Consider the following 21,840-nt stretch of genomic DNA (forward strand, 5'->3'; position numbering starts at 1 on the left):
ATACATATTGATAGTGTACGTTCAAAATTTCATTCAACTCGGTTCACTGGTTTCCGAGATATGACAGCTCAAAAATTAGTTGTCTAAAAAATAATGTTTTACTCGAACGGTTCTAACTTTGCGAAAGATTAATCAATCGAGCCCAAATTTGTACCAATAATGTACATTAACTAGGTTGAAAAACAGTCAAAATTTGAGATTTTGTTATGCACTTTATGAAAAGTTATAGCATGTTGAACTTTTTGTGAGAGAAAAAAAAGTTGCCTATCCCAAACATTTTGGCCACCCCCTGTACATTTGTGTGTGGTGTAGGTGATAAGGTGAGTGACTATAAATCAGGAGTTCAGAGTTCAATTTCCAGTTTTCCCATAGATTAATTTATACATTCCTAAGCATCTCTTCTGGAAATAGAAGCCGCAAAAGGTGAAAATAAGTTTTAATATTTTTTAAATTTTCAACCAAATTCAATAAATTTAATTGATTGCTAATAAAGCGTATGTTAAGCCTTAAGTCAGCCTTTCAATGAACCAAAAATGAGCCCACAAATTTAAACGCACTATATTTTAGAGAATAGCTTTTTTTGGAAAATTCGATCCGTTGTACTAATATAACACTTAACTTGCCATGGAGGTACGGAAACTTGATAAATTTATTGCGTATAATACATGGAATTTGTATTTTTGCTTTGAACTTAACAATCATCACGACAACCACTTTGTAGTGTGGATTGAACAGATACATTTTCAACGGCAATTATTAGAAGTGTAAATCTCGGAAACTATAAAATATACACAAATTTGCGTGTAACTTGTATTCATCGTGACATCCTCTTTGTTTTATTGCATGATAACAACCCTTATAAAAATAATTTTCAAGAACAATTGAAAAAGCTATAAATACTTAAAATTGCAAAATCATGATACATATTTGAATTTTGGTTTGACCACACCATTAATGGTGACAGTGTTTATGTTTTATTAGTTGAACACTACCACGTGTACATGAGAATACTTTTACAGAGAAAATTCCATTTCGGATAATCGAGTCTGGTTTGTACGTGTAATACAAGAAATTTATGTTTTCGGCAAAACATTCTTTCGGTAATTCCTCAGGGAATATTCCCGGTAATTTATTTGGGAAATGTTTTGCAATTAATTTCAATTAATAGTTTTTTTTGGAAATCTCCCAGTAATTCCTTTGGATTTGACAAATTTCTTCAGTAATATCTTTGGATCTTTCTTTAAGAATTTATTTGGTAGTATGTTGGGAATTCGATACTAAATACCTTTCACGCATCCTTTGAAAATTTCATCGGCAATTCCATTAGGAGTTTATTTGGCTTTTTATGTCATTGGCAAATTCTTTGAAATGTTTTCTCGGGAGTTCCTTCGCCAATTTTTTAATAGTCTTACAATGCTTGTCAACAATTCTATTGATATTTGCTTTTTAAAATTCTCTAAATTGGTGTTCAGATAATTCCTTTGAGAATTCTTTTAGTGGAGTCTTTGGTAATCCATTCGACAATGACTTTGGGAACATCCTCACAATTTTTAAGGAAATTCTTCGGTAAGTCATTCTACTTTTTTCCGATTTTCGTCGTTTTTTTAGACTTTCATTATCTATGCTGTTCTGTATTCCTTAGCCGATTAATCGGAAATTTTTCCATAAATCGCATCTATAATTTTTTTGAAAATTCCTCAGACAATTTCTTCTAAATTTATTCAGTAAGGAATTCCTACAGTAGATGATTTCGGAATACCTTCGGCCATTTCAATATTGTTTGCATTGAAAATTTATTTGGGAATTTCATCAGCGATTCCTTTGGAAATCATGGAAGCTTCGATTATTACTTTGGGAACTTCTTCGGTAGTTCTTTTGGAAATTTGGGAAATGTATTAGAAATTTCCTTCGGGAATTTATTGGGAATTTGTCAGGAAGTTTTTCGTGAGTTTCATAGAATTTTCTTTGAGCAAGCCCAGTTGAGAATTTGTGGATTTAAAATACAGCAATTCTCGGAAGCAATAAATATAAAGAATTACAAGAATAATCATGGTAAAATTGCCTGAGAAATTTGCAAAAAAACTGAAAAAGAAATTTCTGAAATAATTTCAGAGGAATATCCAAAGAATTTGCTGATTAAATTCCATTGAAACAATCTAAGAAATTAAAAAAAAAACAACAACTATGCCGAAGCAATCCTCAAAGAATTGGCCACACTACGGTCTAGCGAATACGGAGTCGTGGGTTCGAGTCCCACCAGAACTCGTTTTTTTCGAAAATTCATCTCTCAATTTGTCAATCAGCAAGATTCTGTGCCTTCTAATTAATTTCAAGTTTTTTCCGTACAATCCTATAGGATTTCACTAGAGATTTCCCTAGTAATACCTTCTAAGATTACTCTGGAAATTTCAACTATTCCCGAAATTCGTTTAGGGATGCCTCTAGAGATTTGTATCAGGATTACTTCATCTAAAATTCCTCGAAGGAGGCCAAGAGGAATTCCAGGATTTCTAGAGTAATCCACGAAAAAAAAAACTCTGGAGGTATTCCTGGATGAGTCTTTGAAAAAATGCCTGGAAGAATCAAAGGCATTTCTGGAAGTATCCTAGAAAAACTGCCTAGAAGAATCCTAGCAAAAATGCCAGGAAAAATCCCTACAGGTATTCCTGAAGGTATCACAGTAAGAATTTCTGGAGAAGACCTAAAAGGCATTCCTGAAACATTAGAAGCAGCAAGAATCGCTTATGTAATACCAGGAGGAGTTCCTGGATGAAAGTCAAGCGGGATCCTTGGAAAAATCCAATAAAAAGTATTTGGAGAAATCCCAGGAAAAAAATTTCCAGGAGAAAACATCGAAGATTCTTCTGCAAGGCTCATAGAAAGATTGCCTTGAACAATCCTAGCAAGTTTTTTTGGAGAATCCCTGGAGAAATTCTAAGAGAAATCCCAAGAAGAATTCCGGGAGGTAAACAGTAAGAATTTCTGGAGGAGTGCGAGGAGGAATTGCTGGAAGAACCACAGCAGGAATAGCTTGAGAAATCCATCTGAAATTTCTGGAAGAAGGCCAAGAGGAATCCCATGAAAAATTTATGAGAGAGTCCTTGGATAAACTGTATCGGATAAAAATTCCTAGAGGAATCACCGGAGAGCTTCTGAAGAAATCATAGGAAAAATCTCATAAGGTATTCTTAGAAGGATTCTGCGGTGTATCATTGTAGAAATCTTAGGAGGAATTGCTGGAAGAAACTATACAAGAATGTATAGGGAAACCTTATCAGGATGATTGATTGATTTGTCTTTATTAAAGAGACTTTCAGCCCTTGGCTGGCCCCCATCAGGAATACCTGGGGGAATCAAAAGGAAAAACTCATGGAATACCTAGAGAAGTCCCTGCAAGGACCGGTAGAGGTATTCTGGAAGAATCTATGGGGAAGGCCCTGAAGGAATCGCAGGAGGATTTTCTGAAGAAATCCCAGGACAATTTCCCGGAAGAATTGCAGCCATGATGCTAGGATAAATTCGTGTACAAACAAGCACTAGAAGAATTTCTAGAGACATATCATAGTAAGAATTTCTGAAGGAATTGCTGGACGAACCGCAGAAGGAGTTGTTTGAGGTATTCTTGGTGGAAGGCCAAATTGATTTTCCGCAGGAATTGCATGATGAATTTCTGAAGGAATTTTTGGATAAAATCTCTGGAGCAATTCCTGGATGAGTCCTTGGAGAAATCCCAGGTGGAACATCAAAAGAGATTTCTGCAAGAATCCCAGGAAGATTGCCTGGAAAGATCCCTGCAAATAGACAGGAGCAAGCTCTAAAAGAAACCGTAGCATAATTTCTGAAGTATCACAGCAAGAATTTGTGGAGGAAGAATAGCTGGAAGAACCGCATGAATTTCATGAGGAATCTCAGCAGGAATATCTGCAGGAATTCATAGAATTCCGGGAGGTTTCATAGATGTAATTTCTGGAGGAATCCTAGAATCAGGAATGCCGGGGTATCCTAAGAGAAGTTCCTCTAATATATGCCTAGAGAAATACATACAGTAGTCCTTGAAAGAATCGGTAGAAGTATACTGGAGGAATCCCTGATGGAATCGCAGGGGGAATTTCTGGAGGAATCTCAGTAAGATATCCCGAAAGTGTTGCAACAAGTAAGTATGCCAGGTGTCCTAATTATTCTGAATATAATTCTGAAGGAGTCCTTGTGGGTATTGCTTGAAGATTTCCAGTTGGAATTCATGAAGGAAGGCCAATAGTAGTTCTTGGAGAAATCTCCTGTGGCATTTTTGAAAGTACCTTCGGAGGAAGTCCTGGTTAAATCCTTGAAAAAATCTCTGGAATAATCACCGAAGGAATTTTTAGAAAAATTCCAGGTAGATTTTCCGGAAGAATTACCGGAAGATCTTCCCTAGTAAAATTCCTGAAGGTACCACAGTGAGAGTTTTTGGAATCCTAGCCACAATTCCCGGAAGAAGGCCAATAAAGCTGGAGAAATTTCATGAGAAATTTCTGGAAGAATCTCTGATTTAAATCTCAATAAAATAAAAGGAATCGCCTGAGGATCTTCTGGAAGAATCCCAGGATTTTTGTCTAGAATAATTCCACCAGGAATTCGACAAGGAATTCCAAAAGAAAATTTTAGAGGAATTCCTAGAATAATTCCGAGTAGTATCATAGTAAGAATTTCCAAAGAAATCCTAGGAGGAATTGCTGGATCAATCTCTGCAGAAATTTCTAGTATGTACAACCCCATCAGGACGAACTGCCTGGAAAATCCTAAGGGAAGTTTATTGAAGAAATATCGGGAAGAATCCATAAACGAAGCCTAGAGAAATCACTGTATGATTAGATAGAGGTATTTCTGGAGGAATCCATAGAGAAGTCTGTTGATTGTTCTTACCGATATTCAAAACGCCAAAACGTACAACAGGTATATAAGTAATTACGGGTGTGCTTATATTTTATTCGAATGTGGTATTAATAAATATTGGAATTATTGTGTAAAGTTTTAAATTTTAGATAACTATCAAGGAAAAATTCTAGGGGGTGCCAAATTTGTTCTAGGGGGTGCCAGGCACCCCTGGAACCCCCCCCTAGCTACGCCAATGCTTCGAGGATTGCTCCAGATATTGTCAATTGTTCTTTACAGCGATCAACCAGGAACTCCTCTAGAGATCCCTGCAAAAAATCATTCACAAAACTTCTCCGGAAACATTTTCCAGGCAAAATTTTTTTTAGAGATATCTCACTAGATGTTTCTGTTAATAGTCAGGTGTACCCTATCATTTTTTATCTCCAGAAATTCCTTCAAAAAATCTCCCAAGCTTTTCCCCAGGAACTCTTACCTGGAGAATCTTCAAAGAAATTTCCAAAAAAAAGGAAGAATCCTAGGAAAATTTGATGAAGGTGTTTCTTGAGTAATTTCTGATGAAATCCTATTTATATTTTTTAAGAGATTCTCTAGTTTCCAAAGAAATTCATAGAGGGATTTCTTATGAAATCATTGGAATTCTGAATATTTGATTCCCTGATACAAATGCAAAAAGAATTTTTAAACGAATTCGTGACAGATTGTCCAAAATAAACCTCCGAAGAACTTTCTGAAAGACTATAGATTTTCGAAGGAAATATTGAGGAAATGCATAAATGGTTTTCTAGAGCAAACATAGGAGAAATTTCGGAAGAAATGTCTGGTGGAGTTTTTGTAGGAACCTCTGGGGCAATTTCTGAAGAAATTTAAGAAAAATCGTCAACGGTAATCCAAGATTTCAAAAAAAAAACACGGGCTAATTTCTTCATTGATTTTTTTTATAGAAATCTCTGGAAGAAATTAAGGATTTTTTTTTTGAGCAATCCATTCATGAATGATTTTTAAGTGATTTTTTTTTGTGAAATTTTCTAGGAAAATTGTTGAAAAAGGAAATTTTAACTGAATCCATTACCAATTTTGTGGAAAAGTTCGAGAGGGAATTCGCAAAGAATCTCTGGATTTTTTCTGGAAAGTGTTGTAGGCATTAAAGAGAACTCCAGGAGGAATTTTTGAAGCAATCTATACAAGGTTTTTTGAAAGAGTTCGTTGTGAAATATTTGGAGAAACACCTTCAGAAATTTCTGAAGTTAACTGTGGAGGAATTTGAAAAGCAAAATCTGAAGCAAATACCCAGGTACCAATCAGCCTTCATTTGAACAAAAGCTGAGCACAAGAGGTACACTCCTTTATTCAGCTTCTGAAGATCTAATTTTGGTGATTTTATTCAACCTTTAGCTGATTTGAGGTTCATTGGAAGTCTGATTTAAGGCTTAATATGTGCTTAATCAGTAATCAAAAAACCCAAATTAATCCACCTAGTGGTGATAGTGCCTTTCTCGTCGAACATGTTCTCACAATCTTTCCGACAACGTAAGTCAAAGTGTTTCTGAATCCGAATATTTTTATAGAAAAGCAAGCATTTTATCAAGGACATCTTTGAATAGACTTAAAACTTATTGATTGCACATAGTCCGACGTTATGTTCAACGTATAAGCAGGGCTGAAAAATATCAGACTTCTCAGTTGACTGATTGAGCACTTTGTTGAGCACCTTCACTAACACTGGAGGCTGATCAATATCAAGACGATACTAACAAGCTAAGCTATAACTCTTTACACAATCACAGATCACAAATTTTTTTTCTGAACATTTGGACTATATCTTATTGACCGTTGAAAACAAGAGCGATAGGTAGTGAGTATAGTGCGACGTCTGTTGGTATGTGGGTTTAATTTGTAAGATTTTGTTCTCTTACACAAATTTATCGCTTGCATTGATTTTATTTACTTTTGTAGTTCCGGCGAAGCACCAAACGCTGGTTGTGCAACCCTACCGGTAGTCTGTAATGTGGTGTGAGCCTATTTTCTAGTTAACCGTTCCTCGGGTTATTCAAAAAGCCGTGATGTAATATGTTGCATGGTACATTTGGTTACTTTCGATGCGGTACCGGAACAGGTTCCGGAGCACACCGGGTCTCCCAAATATAGTCTGAGACTATTTCATTGCTTACGTTCATTAGGTTACCCAAAAAAAAACACGATTTGATAGATCGCTTTCACATTTGACTACTTTCAGTGGGACTCCCAGAACTGGTTTTGGGACACTACCGGTTGTCTAAAATATTAATAGGCTATGTTCTTACGAATCGATCATTGTGTATTCAGAAAAGCTGCTATTTGATGTACTGTCAAACACTTATTTGTGCATTTCGCCAGTTCCGGCGAGACACTCGAAAGTGGTTCCGGTACACTACCAGTAGTCTCAAAGTGGCCTGAGACTTTTCTTGCTGACCGTTCTGCGCGTCATCGATAAAGCCGATATCTAATGCGTGGTGTGCATGCGTTTGGTTCCGTTCTACATTTGACCACTTCCGGCGGAGCACTTGGAACCGGTTTCGGCACAGTATAGGTTTTCCAAAGTGTGGTCTATGATTGTTTCTCTTGTTAACCGTTCATCAGGTTACCAAAACAGCTATTTATGGGGTTGGTTCTCCTTTACATTTGATCGCTTCCGATGGGGCACCCTTAATCGGTGAGGAATACTACTGGTTGTTCCAAATATGGCCGGAAACTTTTTTTTGCCAATCAAGATACCTAAAAATCCGCGATTTGATTTGTCGCATGGGTTTGGTTCACTTTTTTATTTGGCATTTCCGGCGGGACACTCGGAACTGGTTCCGGATCACTACCGGTTCAGATACATATGGTCTGAGAATATTTTCCTGCTGACTGTTCATCAGGATATCAAAAAAGCCACTATTTGATATGTCGCATGTATGGGTTTGGTTAACTTCTAAACTTGGCCACCTCTGGCGGGACATCTGGAACCGGTTCCGGAACACTACTGGTTCCGATATGTTCTGAGAATGCATTCCTGCATACTGTTCATCAGGTTATCGAAAAAGCCGCGGTTTGATATGTCGCATGCATGGTTTTTAGTTCAATTTCATATATGGCCACTTCCGGCGGGACACCCGGAACCGGTTCCGGAACACAACCGGTTCAAATATGGTCTGAGAATATTTTTCTGCTTACCTTTCATCAGGATGTCAAAAAAGTCACTATTTGATATGTCGCATGCTTGGGTTTGGTTAACTTTTATACTTGGCCACCTCCAGCGGGACATCTGGAACCGGTTCCGGAATACTACCGGTTCCAATATGGTCTGAGAATGTATTTCTTCTTACTGTTCATCAGGGTATCGAAAAAGCAGCGGTTTGATATGCCGCATGCATGGGTTTAGTACACTTTTATGTTTGGCCACTTCCGGCGGGACACCCGGAACCGGTTCCGGGACACTACCGGTTCAGATATGGTCTGAGACCATTTTTTTGCTTACCGTTCATCAAGTTATCGAAAATGCCGTAGTTTGATGTGTCGCATGAATGGGTTTGTAGCGTTTTCATATCTGGCCCCTTCCTGGGGTACCGATCCGGAACACCTAAATGGCCATAACTCCGGAACGGCTGGACCGATCCAAACCATTTTCAATAGGAAACAATGGGACCAGATTCCCCGTCGAATGAACCGTCGGTCATTAAAATCGGTTCAGGTTTACTGCCAAAAATTGATGTGAGTTTTTTTGTACACACACATACACACATACACACACACACATACATACACACACACATACATACACACAGACATCACCTCAATTCGTCGAGCTGAGTTGATTGGTATATGTGACTCGACCCTCTGGGCCTTCTATCGAAAAGTCAGTTTTGGAGTGAACATATAGCCTTTCCAGTACACTTAGTGTACGAGAAAGGCAAAAATAAAAAATAAACACTTAAAAAAACACATTCGTGAGCTTCTGTTTACCGTCACCTGCGTCTATTTCCAGAAGAGATGTTTAGGAATGTATAAACTAATCTGTGGGAAAACTGGGAATTGAACTCGGACCTCCTTATTTATAGTCATGTACCTTAGGGGGCGTCCATAAATGACGTAGCTTTTTTAAAGCGATTTTTAATACCCCCCTCCCCCCTCGTTGCATTTCATCACAAATTCGGATACCCCCCTATAAACGACGTAGGTTGTTAAACACCCCCCCCCCCTCCTCAATCGGTGCCGTAATCGCTTGTTTTCGAATAGGATGAATATGGGAGCGTGAGATTAATGATGGAACACAAACCCTATTATGAAAAATAAAACATCAATAGAAAGAAAACATTGCCGACTGCCAGGTTCAGATCGCCGATATCAAGACCATAGGTGCAACCAGTGGAGACTATCACCAAAGCAAAAGACTCAATAAACCGCACATCGTTCTGCTTGATGCCGAAGAACAGGAAGTTGAAGCTCCCAATATAGGGTCTTGTACCATTTGGGCAGGTGTACCTATTTTGGGCACTTGCCGCTATAACTTAGTCAATATCTATCCAATAGGAGGCAATCAGTGAAGTACTAGATTGAAAGTAGTGAGTTGGATATTAGTATGGTGAGATGATCAATTCTCCATTTCTGCAATGAAATGGTGCAAACAGCGTGGGTTATATGATTTATTGACTAATTTGATGCTGTTTGAGCAAAAGTTTGGATAACTGTGTTTGAAGTTGCAAAAAAAATAATACAACAACACAGTTACCCAAACTTTTGCTCAAACAGCATAAAATTAGTCAATAAATTATATGTCCCACGCTGTTTGCACCATTTCATTGCAGAAATAGAGAATTGATCATCTCACCATACAAAAATCCAGCTCACTACTTTCAATCTAGTACTTCACTGATTGCCTACTATTGATTTGATTTTTTGTACAGAATTAGATACTGTGCGTGCCTAACTCTATACAAAATTTCAAATCAATCGGTTTGAAATTGACTTAGTTATAGCGGCAAGTGCCCAAAATAGGTACACCTGCCCAAATGGTACAAGACCCTAGTTAATCTGTATGGCAATCTGTGAACTGTAATCTGTTGAGAATATCAAATAGGTTTCATTTGAATAAAATACACCATGACATTTGAGGGACCCTGCAGGAGTTTCTTCTAAAATTCTTTCAGCATTTCATTCTAGAACTCCTCAAGGAGCTTCTTTTGGGATTCCCATTTTTGAGAATTCCTTCCTTTTAAATTTCTCCAACACTTCCTTCAGAGATCTCTCTAAGAATTCCTTCCGGAGTTTCTTCTTAGTTTCCACCAAAAGATCCTTCTGAGATTTCTCCGGGAGTTTTATTTTCTAAGGTTTTTTTCCATGGTTTCCTTCAGGAGTTCTTTTAAGGTTTTCTTCTCCTCTTTTCACCAGCAGTTTCTTCGAAAATCTGTTCAGGGATTTTAACCGGAATATCTTTTGAGATTCCATCAGAACTTTTTTCTGGGGTTCCTAAATAAGGTTCTTTCTGGATTCATCCAGGAGTTCCTTCTGGGTTTCTTTTAGAAAATCCTTCCGGAATTCAATCAGATATTCATTCCGAGATTTTTGTTAAAATTTCTTCCGACATTCTTTCAAGACTCCTCTAGGAGTAGCTTCTGGGATTCTTCCAGGAATTCTTTTTCAGATTCCTTCCTGGATTCTTCTGGGTGCTTCTTCTGGGATTCCTCGAAAACTTCCATCTAGGATTCATCCAGGATTTTTTCCTGGGATCCCTCTATTCACTCCTTCCAGTATTCTTCAAGGATCTCTAAGAATTCCGCGAGTAATCCCTTCACGGATTTTTCCCATAGTTCCTTCTGGATTTTCTTACTTAGATTTCACCAGGAGTTATATCTGGATATCTTCCTGGATTCCCCAAAAAATCGGGATTCCTGAGGAAATTCCTTCCGGGATTCCATCAAAAATTTCTTCCGTGTTTTCTATAGAAATTGAACCAGGAGCTCCTTCTGAGACTCTACAAATAGCTCCTTCTGAGATTCTTCCAGGAGTTTATTCAATATTTCTTAAAAGTTCCATCTAGAATTGCTCCAAGAACTCCTCACGGGATTTCTTTTGGAATTTGTCTATGATTTCTTTTCAAGATTCCTCCAAGAGTTCCTTCTGAAATTCTTCTGGAAGTTCCCTCAGGAATTCCTCCAAATCCATTTGGAATGTTTTCAGAAGTTTTTTTTTCTGGGAATCCCAGTGAGAATTCCTGTGGAAATCTTATCCTTCTCCTGTTGGGGAAACCTATAAAGAACACCATGAGAAATTCCTTACAAAGCTGCTAGAGGAGCTCCTTAAGAAGTTGTTGTAGGATTTCTTCGTGGAAGTCCTGTATAAACTATAAAAGAAACTTCTCGAATAATGCCATAATGTCAAAAACTTTTTTTCCGTTGCAGCCTTAGCGGTGTGCAGTGCCTTATAGCAAGCAGCGAACTATTGGTCGTGAGATACTTTTGAGCGATATTTAAATTTTTCTGCATACACAATACATTATTCTTTAAGCAGGATTTCAAACCATTTGCTCAGATACAGTTGTTGCATCCGATAGCTGCATATATTATGAAAAGAAGCCGGCATTTATGTCCATTATTTGTTATTTACATTAATGTGAATGGATAGAGAAATCATGCAATATATTTTTTCTTCGATTGACTAATACCTAATGCAAGTAAAATTTTATTAATTACGAAATACTTTTTCAATAGACTTAGTAGAAAGCTACGTAGCATATCATAAACCCCTACCCCCCTACCGTCACACTTCGTCACAAAATCACAAACAACCCCCTCCCCCTTAAAAAGCAACGTCATTTATGGACGACCCCTTAGCACCCACACCACACACAATATTGTATACATGTCATCGAAAACAAGAGCAATACTTGTTGTGTCTGAATAGTCAAGAACATGAGTTGAACTAAGTCTGTTTTGAGGCTGAAGAAGCGATGTGGGTTTCACGTAAACATGCTTGGGTCAGCTGTAAAAAATATTTGATCATAGTTTGAATAACAGATGATTCATTCTGCATGTTGGTGTATGCTTTACAGTATGACCCATAAAAAAATGCGACAGTTTTCAAAGTCATCGTTCCCCTACTTCGAACTGATTAACCTCGCATGTATCTATTGGATAGTATAGTAGAGCCACTAATCTTATAATGGCAAAGGAACATGGACTGATTCCATGCAAATACCTTCGGAAATATAACGTTGAACATATGGATGTCGAAATCGTCCACGCGCCAGAGGCCGTTTTTTAAGGATATAATTTTCTTTCAATTGCTTTCAATCACATTCAATCAAATTTTATTTTCAAAATAGTACTTTTATGGCTGGATAAGGTCTTCAGGAGTTGGTTGGTTCGTCGGACAAGCACGAAAAAAATATTAACTTATAAATTAAGAGACATTTTGTGAAAATTGACAAATGATAATTTTTAGAAAATATTATGTTTTAAGCATGAAATTGTTTTTAAGTACATAGTATTTGTACCTATCATAAAGGTAGGTATATATGCCTTCATCGTTAAAAAAATGTTTTGAAAAATGTTCTAACAGTGTTAAGTTTTTGATTAATTTATCTTAAATACGGTTTTTAATATGTAGCACCTTTTTTAGTTTTTGTTTCCTAAACATTTGAAATTATTTTTAAAATATTTTTCAAACATGGGCGTATTAAAGAGTACATATTTCTTCATGGTTTCCATGTGTTTAAAAGTTTTTATCTTAGTTCATTTTGCTATGACAATTATAGGAAAACTTGATTTTATTTAGAAATTGTTAACAATTATAAGGTATCCCATATACGTAACCAATGAATATTTTGACAAAAATTTTAGAGATCCTGTATGACAATGGCCTCCTTATTGTATCCTAATCCAAAAAAGTTTAATTCATTGGGATTATTTCATTAAAAATCATCAAATACTGCAAAAAAATGGGATGTCGCATTTTTTTATGGGTCATACTGTAAAGCTGGTTACAGAGATGAATAATATTCTATTCAACTTGATATTCAGCCATCTATGTATTGCTGAGTAAAGTAGTTGAACAAGCCATACTTCAGACTAATTATCACCCAAGTAACACACTTGCACAGAAGAGTCACTGCGGCGCAGGTTTTTGTTGCGCAGAAGTCACTGTGACTTACTTCTAGCAAGTAAGTATTTATTTGTTGGAAGTAAGTCACAGTGACTTCTGCGAAACAAAAACCTGCGCCGCCGTAACTCTTCTGGGACAAGTGTGTTGCAAGGGTCAGCTGTCATTGTATTCAGCCATTGATGCTATTTACCAGGTATTGTTCAGCTAATACTCTCACTGTCCAGCATTCATTGTTACTTGGGTATCCGAATGAATCTGAAGGAACTTCAAGAGGGAATACAAGAAGACATCCAAAGAAATCTAAGGAGGATTGAAGCAGTTTTGGAAGATTTTCTAAAAAAGACCAGATGAATTTCCAATGAAGCTCATAAAGACGTTTATAACTAAATAAAAGGAAATCCTGGTGTTGAGAGTGCCTGATGAAGAATTTCCAAATGAATCTCCAAAAAAAAATTTGCAATTTTTTTTAAATAATCCGTGAAGCTTTTAAACGATCCCTGGAGAAATTTAAAAAGAACTTCATGGGAGATTATCTGAAGTATTCCACGGAGGATTCATTCAGGATTCATTCTAATGATGAATTTTCTATTGGCTCAAAATATTCTCCACCAGTCTTGTTAGAGATCACAGTCATTTAAATCTTTTCGTCGATATTCGGCCTCCTTTGTCTCCGACATTCCCAACACAAGCAATCAAACTACTGTACGAAACCAAAATGTCAAACGAATGCACTTCACCACGATAGCGGCTTCGGGAGACGGTTCGGCTTTTGTTATTCCTGTCTTCTTCCATAATAAGAGCTATGTTGGCCATATGTGTGTCGTATTCAATACAACATGCAAGAATAAACATTCATAATTAGAATTGGCTGAAAATCTATGCGAAAAGCTAGAATTAGACAAATGTCATAGTGTAAGACGACATTGATTTGACCTTTTCTTATGTTTATTGATCTTCGTTCTACGCTCGTGTTGTGTGTAAGAGGTAACGGTAGCGCACGAATGTAACAAAGCAAGCTGACACCCGACTGCGGCAACAAAATGAAGGTAGTGAAAAGTGTCGAATGTTTACAAGACTGTTCTCCACTGGTTCCTGGAGAAACCTGAGGGATTTCTAAAAGAGTTCCTAAAAGGATTCTGTAGAAATTCACGAAGGAGATTCTGGAGCAATCCATGCAAGATTTTCTAAAGGAAAACTTTGTGAATTTTCCAAGGTAAACCTCAGTAGTAGTGAAAAAAAAAATCCCTGAAGGCATTTCTGAACGCCATCCATGAAAAAATTTTTTGAATGAATCCTTGGAAGATTTTTCAAAAGATTCCGTAAAAAAAAATTTGGGCGGATTTTCCTGAAGGAAATCCCTGAGGAAATTGTTACTGATTAGGTAATCAATGAGTAACTTTGAGTTACCTCGATGACAGCATCCTGGGAAATTGCTAGTTTAAGATGGCATCTTGTATTACGTTATGGGGATTTTTTTATTACTGAACACTTTGGGCCGAAGGGTCTCCGATTTTCATGAAAATGTCACCAGTGCTATAGGTCGTGGATATATGATCATATATTGAATTCAAAAAAAAAACATAGTGGACTATTTTTTCGGGAAACGCTAGATAAAATTTCACGATTTTTCAAAATTTTGTAAAACACCCCAAACTTCAAAAAATTATATCTCAAAAACTATGCATCGTAGAACAAACTTTCGACGTCAAATTACCTCAGCAATCCAATTAAAATACACTGAGAAAAAAGTTTCTCAGAAAATTTTTAACCATAGAGAAAAAACCTATAAAAATGCTGATAAAAGTACCGTTTGTATCATAGAATCGTTTAAACATTTTTTTTCCTAGCGCAAAAACTAATGTTCTTCCTTTCGTTTTTTGACGCCAAAATGGAATCTCCTACCGTTTTAGAGATATAGCTGAAAAACCAACGGCCAGTCGCTATATTTTCATAGGAAGCCATCTACAACAGTGGCCGTTCACCTGTTGCAACATATTTGCTTTGCAACGAGCAAATCACATACGCTAATTGTAACGTAACTTTGGCACTGACGTGCATTAGAGTGCACTGACAGCACATATATCGCACTTGAGTGCCTTTTAAATGAATTAAATAGTCAATTTGGCGTCGAATTCACTAAAAAAAGTTTGTTGTACGATGCATAGTTTTTGATATATGATTTTTTGAAATTTGGGGTGTTTTACAAAATTTTTAAAAATCGTGAAATTTTATCTAGCGTTTCTTGGAAAAATAGTCCACTATGATTGTTTTGAATTCCATATATGATCATATATCCACGACCTCTAGCTCTGGTGAAATTTTCATTGAAATCGGAGACCCTTCGGTCCAAACTTGTTCGGTAATAAAACAAAAACCCCTTATGCTAGAACTGACTTTTTAACATACTGTCTGTCCGTTATAATACGTTATGTATGTTGGAACCTGCTATTCTTTTGACGTACTGAACTCTGTAGTTACAACTATTTCTAATGTTTACTTTGTTTCATTTTTCTCGTTACAGGTAAGCTAAACATGACACACAATGCGAACCATCAAACTCTAATTTTCACAAGTAAGCATGAACTTTCCTATCAAATAGTGCACCTTCTCTCCTAAAAGTACCTGTATCCAGTTGGCCGCATTGGAAATATCCGACGAGTTTCCGCTCTGCCAGAAGATGCTCACCAGACAAAAAGTGTAGAACAGCAGTGCCAGATAGGTCGGGAGCAACTGTTTTATGTAGTGCATCCGCACGTTGCTCACGGCCGTCACATCCAACGGAAACGGGCATAGTCCAAAAAGTTTCGCAAAGTAGTAAAACGATTTGATTGGTTGCATTGTAGCCGGCGGGGGAAAGTTTTCCGGCAAAACTTCGCTCCGGTCAGCGAACGGTAATTATTCCTGGAGCAACAACCGAAACAACTTCTACCACTTTTTCTCCGATATCGAAACACAACCGATGAGCGAACGCCACCGATGGCGTCGAGGTGGAAAACTTTTCACTTCGGATGTTTAACGTATCACCGGATGTGCGCTGTGACCGCAGCACACGAAGCTAGAACACTACACAACCGGGTCCGGAATGTAGAGGTACGCTGCCACGCTGGAAAGCGTTTTCTGATATTTAATTGAAAAACTAGTCAGATTCTGTTCGAAACGGGTTTCGAGCACCGACCGCGACCCCGACCAAAAACCGAACGAGCTCCCCAGCCAGCGGGATATGAGAAAAGGCTCTTGGGTAATCGTGGTAACTCGCGCGCACGGTTAGCCACTCGTACGTTCTCCGTGTCCCAGCGCTGCGATGAAATTGACTCAATAATAAAAGTTTTGTCCTGGTGGACCGAGCTATCGGTGACAATCGCTTAGAGTCAATTACGGAGTACTACGCACAATACAATGTACCTATTGTTACATCATGGTTAAGCATTAGGTCATTAAGAGTAAGAAAAATTAAGAAAGAAGTGGCCATGAAAAGCAGTTAATGTACTGAACTTTACCAATTGCGAAAGTCCCTGGGGCCAGAAGATAGGTCAATCGTCAAGGCTGACGACAGAAGTTATTGACATCGATTTTCATGGAAATAAGGAAACCACTACACTTAAACTTCAATTTACGACCGAAACGGACGAAATATTTTGTATACTGAGTGAACAACAAAAGATCTACGAATGCCACAAAAGTCCCATGAGTAGTTTTTATATTTGGTAATTTTTACGTGATTAATTTACATTTATTCCAAGAATTGAGGTCTTTGGATATGCAAACTTAACCGGTAAAGCCGACTGCCACCTTTCCCTTCAAAAATTCTTCAGAATTGAAGGAGCGAAAAAAAAAGTCACTACCGTCGTGCGGGGCTTCTTTTTACACTTTTCCATTGTTTTTCAACTTCATGACATTATAACTTCCAGTGTAGTGAATGGATTTCCACAATTTTTACACATAATATTCGTGAGTATGTATGTAGGATGTATGCAAAATTTGAACTAAATCCATCAATAAACAAAAAAGTTGTTCATACACCAATCGGACACATCTCATATAGAACAGAATGGGGGCTACTTTGGACATTTTTATCTATAAAAAAAATTTCATTTCAAATTCCAGGGTTATTTAGAAAACTACTTTGTTTCAATACTGTAGTATACTATATCAGACATGATTTCAATAAATATATGCGTTTGAAGATGGTTCTGTGCTACCTTTGATATTATGAGCAGCGTGATATTGCTATATAGATAGCCTGAAAAAAGGGACCATCAATCCTTTATTTGGGTGAAATTGTCGTTTATAATGTATAACGATACAAATATTCGATTGTATATGCTACGTTGATACATTTTGAATGAATTGATCAACCCTTTGAAATTTATGAACTGTAGAAACAATGCTTACAGACTAAATGTTCTGATACGTTATGTATATTTCATTGATTTATTTAATGTTTTTTTCGCGTCCTGACAAGCAATAAACGGTCTGTTTAAAAATAATTTCAACCAAATGGAGGGATACTATTGCTTAGTAATAGTCCCAAAAACCATATTTCGAAATAAAAAAATCCATATTTAAAAGTGTCCAAAGTAGCCCCGCATTTCAAAAGTAGCCCCACACGACGGTATTGACTTCATTTTCAATAAAAATAAATGTTTACAAACAACATTTTTCCATAGGGTAATTTGCCAATTGCTAAACGGTTAGAACTTTGTTTTCATTTGTGTTTTCGTGCATAATTCCACTGAAATTGGAAAATACCAAGTAAATTTTTAGAGGGAAAAACTTAAAAATTAGAAGACACAGAGAAACAAACATCTCAGCACTTTCACTTCAACTCTTCTACTTTCTGTCGATGGAATGTTGCGCACACTAAACGGGACATGTCAGCACAGGAATTTCACAAAAAAAAGCACTAAACCACCAGAACGAAGATTTTACTAAGAGTATTTTATAAGGAAATTTATGGAATCCTCACTGAAATTTCTAAATAAATCCTTAATGGGTATGTCTTATTGAATCCTGAGAAGGTTTTCCGAAATAATACATGAAGCCTAGCCATAATAAATTGGATTCAAAAAAGCCTATGGAACAAGCTCTTGAAATTTTGAAATCAGTTGCACGGAAAATCCTCCAGAGGTCCATCCCAAAGACACTGCTGCAATTTCTCAAAAGGATCGTTTTTGGAGGTCACCAGAAATTCTTCCAGGATTCTCATAGGTAATCTTTTGGGATTTCCCAAAGAAGATCTTTTAGGAGTAATCAACGGGTTCGTTGTGGAGCTCCTCCTAGAATGTTTCTAAGATTTTTATCTAGTTGGATTCTGCTTGATTATTTCTTAGAATTATTAAATTATTGCAGTAGTTTCTTGGGGAATCCTCTCAGGAGTTCCACCTCGAATCATTTCAGCTGTTTCTTCGGAGATATATCCGGAAATTCCTTCTTTGATCCCTGTACGAGTTTATTCCTAAGATTTCTTGAATCTTGAATCTTCTTCGTGCATTAGCTGCCACTCATCCATCTGACGAAATACACGCTCTGCGTGCTTGTTTGGGTCATAATGATCCCAATGTGCAATGCGACTAGGGAAAAGTAATCTTACCGCGTTTAAATATGCCTCATTCCTCCTGAATTTCTTTTGAGTTCGTTCTGAAATTCTTCATATAAGATTGTTTCAAGCTGAGATAACTCTAGGTCAGCTGGGAAAGTTCTACTGAGTCCTGGAAATCGTTAAGGTAGTTACTTAGCTATATTTTTAGAAAATCTTTCGGTAATTCTTTAAAAAAAACTCTTCTGGTGGTTTCGCAAAAAATCTACTTCAATACTTCTTTGATGTCGGGGCCCGTGGCGCAGTGGTCCACACGTTCGCTTTATAAGCGGATGGTCATGGGTTCGAACCCAGCCCCGGCACTTGCAATTTTTCGTCAGCTGCTTTTCCCCCCGAGAGCAGCTGGCACCTGACCCTCTTCGGAGCATATAGCTCTAACGGACCCGGAATTTGGATATCGGCGAACCGCAACTCATAATGGACCCCCAATCGGACTGGAAAAGGAACAGCAGCCACACAAGCATCAACGTGCTCATCATTCTACCATGGACAGGGTAGAGGAATGAAAGAAGCACAAAAGGCAACCAGTTCAATACAGTAGAATAGAATAGAATACATTTAGGCGCTGTACAAAGTGGAAGTGCAGCGTCCAATTGGAATCGCTCACGTAGTACCCTAGTGGACAAAAGAGCTGCAAATTAGGTTAAGTTATTAAGAATAAAAAAAAAAAAATACTTCTTTGAAAAATCCACAAGAGCCTCCACAAGAGATCAGGGATGTGTATGAGTGGGTTTTTTTTATGTGTTTTAGAAGTTGTACCAGAAATTGCTTCTCGGATTCCTCCGAATTTTTATTGCAATCCCTAAGAATTCTTCCAGACCTACTTTTAGGATCCTTTCAATCGTGTTTCTGGGATTCCTCTAGGTCAGTGCCTCTCAAACTGTGCGCCGTGGCATCCTTGTGAGCCGTGAACATTTTGCTGGTGCGCCGCCGGTTCTTGAACCAAAACAAAAATAATAAAAAAAAAACAATATGGGAACGTCGTTTTTTGTTCGATGGAACTTGGAAGTGTGGCTTCACGGTATTCTTCCAAAATTTATCCCAACCTTCGAATATTCCGTGGAGTTTCTGGTGTTCTCCTAAAACATTTTGATTTTTACCATTTTTTTTTAAATTTCGCAGTTTTGAGAAATGTTTGTTAACATTCGAAATAGATGAATGATTTCCAATACTCAGTTGAGTTTACGATTCAACCAATTAAGAGTATGTATGTACAGGGGATGGCCAAAATGTTTGGGATAGGCAACTTTTTTTCTCCCACAAAAAAATTCAACATGCTGTAGCTTTTCATAGAGTGCATCAAAAAATCTCAAATTTTGACTGTTTGTCAATCTATTGTATGTGCATCATTGGTACAAATTTGGGCTCGATTGATTAATTTTTCGCGAAGTTAGAACCGTTCGGGTAAAACACTATTATTAAGACAACTAATTTTTAAACTGTCATATCTCGGATACCAGTGAACCGAATTGAATGAATTTTTTAACGTTTATCAACAATATATTGATACTTAATACGACGTTATAAAATGTAATATTTTCTCACGGCGAATTAAGTTATACCGGGTTGAAATTTTTACCCATATAGAGGAAAATAAGTCAAATTTACAATACCACACAAAAATTACTAAATGTGTTCTTCCTTCAATCTAAATAGGCTCTAATATATCTGATTAGAGATAACTTGAGAACAGAAGTGGAAAATCTTTGGATATCAATACTTAAATTTATTGACATTGATGTAAAAAAATTACATTTTTTCGAGAAAAATCCAAAAAGTGTCAATCCATGATAACTTTTTTCAACGTTTAAAAAGTACCTATGTTTTAATAGTTTGTGAAGCATTTACATAGTGTTAGTGTACGTTCAAAATTTCATTCAATTTGGTTCACTGGTTTCCGAGATATGACAGCTCAAAAATGAGTTGTCTGAAAAATAGTGTTTTACCCAAACGGCTCTAACTTTGCGAAATATTAATCAATCGAGCCCAAATTTGTACCAATGATGCACACATAATAGGTTGACAAACAGTCAAAATTTGAGATTTTTTGATGCGCTCTATGAAAAGTTATAGCTTGTTGAACTTTTTTGTGAAAGAAAAAAAGTTGCCTATCCCAAACATTTTGGCCATCCCCTGTATATCAAAAATCTTTTATAGTTTTTTCCAGAATAGTCTCCATCATTCTTCAAGTCTTTAATGTCTCCTGCTTTTTCAGACGACTTTTTTTTTACTAAAGTCACTTTCAAAGAATGTTTATTAAGAAAAGTTATTGTAAAAATCCCTGGTAGTACCACAAGAGGAATTAAGGGGGGACTTCCGAGAAGGATCCAAGGATTTCAAGTAATACGTTTGAGATAACTTTAAGAATTCTTGGTGGAATAGGCCCAGGAATGCCACTAGGATTCATTTAGAAGTTTATTGGGGAATCTTCCAGAAAATGTTGCTGGGATTTGTCAGAAAACTCCTGCTGGAAGGCTTCCAGAGATTTGTAAAGACTTTCAAGAGCAATTACTAGAAAAATGTTAGCTGGAAAGCAAGAATTTCTGAATAAATTCACGTAGGAATTCCTAAAGCAACACTAGCTGATTTTTTTATGAGTATTAAAAATACGCAAAAAGGTATCCTTGAAAAAAAAACTTCTGGAACAATCTAAGAAAGAATTTATAGAGAAATCTTGATGGAATTCTTTAGATGTTTATACTTGGAGTGCTGGAAAAAATTCTCCAAGGATTCCTCCTGCAGCCTATTTATTGCACCCATAAACAAATAGGAAAGCTCCACAGAAGATCGAAAAGCGCTCCATAACGAATGAACATGTATTCTATGAAAATTTGCAACATCACCCATAAATAAATGTAAACGATCCATACTTCATAGAAAATGAACCGACAAAAGATACCATTTTCTTATTAAAAGTGCAATTTTGCATCAATAAATAATACTAAAATGCTCCATAATGAAATGCAAATGCTCCATAAAAATATAAAATTCTCCATAGATAGCATATCGTAATAATTTAAATGCGGCAGTGCTGAATTACCTTACATTGCACCACTTTAGTGGTGCAGATATTTAAAGTTATGGAGAATTTTCAACTTTTTATAGAGTAAATCATATTTTATATGATGGAGTTTGATAATATTTATGGAGCATTCATCTATTTTCTATGGTGCAATTTTAGGAACTCCTTTGCAGATTTCTCTAGGAAATTCTTTAAGGATTCTTCCATGAATGCTTTGAGGAACTTTTTC

General features: G+C 36.8%; 1 protein-coding gene across 1 annotated transcript in view; it reads left to right on the top strand.

The window, feature by feature from the left end:
* LOC109411327 (dipeptidase 1) overlaps positions 1-21,840 on the top strand; it is a 911,905-nt gene that overhangs the window by 238,757 nt on the left and 651,308 nt on the right. The window lies entirely within an intron of this gene.

The sequence above is a fragment of the Aedes albopictus genome, chromosome 3 (genome assembly GCF_035046485.1).
Source record: "Aedes albopictus strain Foshan chromosome 3, AalbF5, whole genome shotgun sequence".
NCBI classification, from domain to species: domain Eukaryota; kingdom Metazoa; phylum Arthropoda; class Insecta; order Diptera; family Culicidae; genus Aedes; species Aedes albopictus.